General features: G+C 38.5%; 1 non-coding gene across 1 annotated transcript; it reads right to left on the reverse strand.

Annotated features, from left to right (window-relative positions):
• Positions 1-2986: 2986 nt before the first annotated feature.
• Positions 2987-3059, reverse strand: trnav-uac (transfer RNA valine (anticodon UAC)). Its single transcript has one exon. It is a non-coding gene; the product is annotated as a tRNA-Val (tRNA).
• Between the last annotated feature and the right edge of the window lie 1651 nt (positions 3060-4710).

A 4710-nucleotide genomic window follows, 5' to 3' on the forward strand; every position in this document is an offset into this window, starting at 1 on the left:
GTCAGGTGTGAATTATTGTATTATAATTATTTTATTAATGTTTGAAATTACTTAGTTTACAGCTTATTTTTTCCCACTTTAAGTTCAGTTCAAAGCTTTTTAACAAGTTTCATATTTATGAAATAAGATATAAATTGTGACCATTGCAGGCTACGGCTGCCGCAAAATGGCCATGTCAGGTAAGCTAACTAATTTCTGACAGCTTATTTTTCCCACTTTACATTCAGTTTAAAGCTTTTTAACATGTTTCATATTTATTGTAATTATTTATATTAAACAAGCTATGAAAATTTGGATTCAGCCGTCATGTGACTATTACAGGCTGTCCCAATATGGCTGTGTGTCAGGTAAGCTAGCTAGCATATATTGTCCCTCTAAATGTTATTTTAAAGCTATTTAGCAAATATATTTGATAAGTTGTAAATATTACAATTCATATTGGATGTCTTGTCTGAATTAATATGAAATAAGATACAAAAAATTGGGGATTGTTGTTGTGTGACCATTGCAGGCTACGGCTGCCCCAAAATGGCCGTGTCAGGTAAGCTAACTAATTTCTGACAGCTTATTTTTCCCACTTTAAGTCCAGTTTAAAGCTTTTTAACAAGTTTCATATTTATTGTAATAATTTCTATTAAACAAGCTATGAAAATTTGGATTCAGCCGTCATGTGACTATTACAGGCTGTCCCAATATGGCTATGTGTCAGGTAAGCTAGCTAGCATATATTGTCCCTCTAAATGTTATTTTAAAGAGATTTAGCAAATAGCTTTGATAAGTTGTAAAATATTACAATTCATTTGTTCATATTGTATGTCTTGTCTGAATTAATATGAAATACGATACAAAAAATTGTGGCTTGTGACCATTGCAGGCTACGGCTGTAAAATGGCCGTGTCAGGAAAGCTAACTGATTTCTGACAGCTTATTTTTCCCACTTTACATTCAGTTTAAATCTTTTTAACAAGTTTCATATTTATTGTGTTAGTTAAACAAGTTATGAAACATTTAGATTCAGCCGTCATGTGACTATTACATACTATGGCTGCCCCAGGTCTGGCAAGAGACCGCCAATGGGTTGCTATTATAGCATTTATAAACAGTAATTACAGGAAACTCAAAAGGGAATACAAAAGGCGATCTCACACGGGTCTCGTGACAACTCATCTCTGACTGTTTGCGGGATTTATGGTGAATGAAAATGACTTTTTCAGAGTGGAGGACCATTTTAGCTGCATGAGAGCACATGAGCACATCGTTTGGAGTTAAAATAGCCATCTGCTTCTGGAAACCACTCTGGGATTTTGATGAGGCTGAACATTTATCTGATTTAACTGTTTTTAAATCAGCTGCAAAAGTCAAGACTGCAAATTCGTAAAACAAAAAAGCAAGGAAACAGCCAGAAAGTATTTAATATTTTATTGTGAAGTACTGTGTGAATAGGCTGTATGTGTCCATCAAGCTGAAAAACTGCATCCTGTTGATAGTTTTGAGCAAAGATTTGTCCATAAAGTGTCAGTGACCTTACCGCAAGCCTCATGGCTGTGCTAAACTTTGGGGCGGAGTTGCTTCGAACTCCAAACCTCTGCTCTTGTGCATTTTCTGGCCTTTTTCTGTTGCCAAACAAACAGTGCTTGACATCGCTGCTGACAATGCCCGAGTCAGCAGCACTTGCACCACAGGATGGTGTCATTTGAAATGATGTCACTGACCTGTGATTGATAAATGGTTGCAATTTTTTACCAGCAGACCCCCACCAGCATGTGGTCACACACCCTGAATACTGACCAGTCTGGGCTGTTTACCTTCAGTTTTGCTCATTGCAGTCCGTCTCAGTCGAGTGGCTGACTGAATACTTAAGTACTGAGTACTTAACAATAATAAGCTACAGTACACACTGTGCAGTTTGCTATGGGTGTAATGGTCATGGTTTGGTGCGGGAACAAAATGCAAAACATAACACTGTTTAGATTTCAGAATATTTAAAAGGATTCCTGATTCCTGATTTTGTGCATATTTTAAATATTAAACAAATTAAATAAGAAAATTAAAATTAAAAAAATAAATTTAAAATTAAATAAATAAATTAAGTAAATAAAAACTTTTATCATTAAGAGAGAAAACAATTCAAATCTACATCGCCCCCCTCCCTTAAAACTGAGATAAATTCAGATCTATCAGTTTGGAAAAGGTTATAAAGCCCTTACTAAAGCTTTGGGACTCCACCTCACCACAGTGAGAGCCATTATCCACAAATGATGAAAACATGCAACAGTGGTGAAACTTCCCAGGAGTCTCCGGCCAACCAAAATTCCCCCAGGATTGCAACAACGACTCATCCAGGAGGTCACAAAAGACCCGGCAACACCATTCAAAAAACTGCAGACCTCACTTGGCTCAGTTAAAGGGGACCAGTTGTTATAATTTTTCAGGCCTTTGTATTGAGTTGTGGACTCCTATAGAGCAGCTACACATGATAACCCACACAAAAATGTATCTAGGTCTTCCAGAATCTGCACTTATCCCAGCTGTATTTCCTTGGATTTCCAATACGGTCTATTTTACTTTATTCCCCCCACAGCCCCCCTGCGCCTGTTATTGGTCCCACTCAGCTTGTACAGCTTGTAGCCGGGTACACCTATATAAGCCTTCTCACAGAGTTCACTGTGAAGTCACAGGGAGCCGGTGTTAGAAAAGTCTCTCGGAAACAGAACGTTCAGAGCCATCCCAATCTTCTTTCAGGGCTCACTTCCAAATGTGCAAACCTCATTATCTAAAACATTGGCATCGTTTCACACAATAATACACAATTCTAACAATATTTATGGAACAGAAACCTGGAAAAGGAGTAATATGTCCCCTTTAAGGTCAGTGTACATAATGCCACCATAAGAAAGGCACTGTGCAAAAATGGCCTGCATGGCAAAGTTCCAAGACCAAGATATGCCTTTATTCGTCCCTCAGTGAGGAAATTTGTAAAACCGTGTGGTTCCACTGGGGCTCGAACCCAGGACCTTCTGCGTGTAAAGCAGACGTGATAACCGCTACACTATGGAACCTTCATACCATCATACAAAACATCATACCAACAGTAAAATATAGTGCTGGTAGTGTGATGGTCTGATGCTGTTTTTCCACTTCGGGCCTGCAACACTTGCTGTTATAAATGGAACCATAAAATCCTGAAGGACAATGTCCAGCCATCTGTTGGTGACCTCAAACTGAAACCAACTTGGGTTCTGCAGCAGGACAATGATCCAAAACACACCAGCAAGTCCACTTCTGAATGACTGAACACAATAAAGACTTTGTAGTGGCCTAGTCCAAGTCCTGAATCCTATTGGGATGCTGTGGTATGACCTCAGAAAGGCGCTTCATGCTGGAAAACCCTCCAATGTGGCTGAATTGCAACAATTGTGCAAAGATGAGTTGGCCAAAATTCTTTCACAATGCTATAAGAGGCTCATCGCAAGTTATAGCAAACTCTTGATTGCAGTTGTTGCTGCTAAGGGTGGTCCAACCAGTTATTATGTTTAGGGGCAATCACTTTTTCACACAGGGCTTTGTAGCTTTGGATTTTTTTCCGTCTTAAAAATACAAAGTTTCTTTTAAAAACTGAATTTTGTCTTCAGTTGTGTTGTCACTGAGTTGACACTTTTTCATATAACTTTTGGTTCCACTGTTGTGACAATCATCAAGGATAAATATCATATCCTTGAATATGTGAAGGGATATGAAATTGACAGTGACAACGAAGCAGTGTAGTGGTCTTACTCCTACCAATAAGCCTGTCTTTTCCTCTCTTTCAACACACATACACTGTGTTTCATAGGTCCTCCACATCTTTATACAGTGTGAGTGACGGTAGTATGAGTGCGTGTTCATTCAACTACGTACGTATTATTTAGGTGTACGTTCTGACTTATAATGCCAATGTAGGAAAGGAACACACATGCAAAATGGGCCTTGTGTATATTAATACAAACATTACGTAGAAGTTACCATAGCAACATAAATGCCACTATGCCAATGGTTCAAATGTCACTAAAAACAGTTAATAGAGGATTCATGAGGGTGACAGTTGTACTGCACTGCCTGCTTCAACGTTTTCTGATGTCTTGATTCAGACTCCTTTCACCTCTTTGATGAGTCACTGAACACAAACCGCACAAACACACACAAAACCTTAGCCTTAACCTTTTTGCCTTTTTGTTTTCTGAAAGTATGACAGCAGTTAGTAAGGCATGGGGGTGTGAGGTTTCATCCACCAGACAGTTTTCAACACTTTTCTTTTTTATTTTTCGAGGCCTAATGACACAATTATTCAAATCTGTACTCTCATTCTTTACACATGCCGTGTGTAAGTGACACGATCAGTATTACTGCTTGTATTTTGTGATGTGATTGCTTCATAAATTTTTGAACTTCCTTCTGCCCACAATGCCCAAAGTCTGCTGACCACTTGTTCTTGACTCTCCTCAGGGCCAAGCAGTGGAATATTTGATTTTTGTGCTGTAAAGCTCAGCGGCTACCATCAGCAAGGAAGTTAGGGAAGCAATCAAGTTGTTAAAAACTACTAAAAGTATGACAGTAAGACAGTATGTGATCATTTAACCTGGTTGTTTTCACTGTGGAACCCATTGAAGCAGAGAAGCTGAAGTGAAATTGGTGTACCAGAAGCTTAAAGTTAGCATATTTTGGGTAAAATTA

Source organism: Doryrhamphus excisus, chromosome 21 (genome assembly GCF_030265055.1).
Source record: "Doryrhamphus excisus isolate RoL2022-K1 chromosome 21, RoL_Dexc_1.0, whole genome shotgun sequence".
Classification (NCBI taxonomy): Eukaryota; Metazoa; Chordata; class Actinopteri; order Syngnathiformes; family Syngnathidae; genus Doryrhamphus; species Doryrhamphus excisus.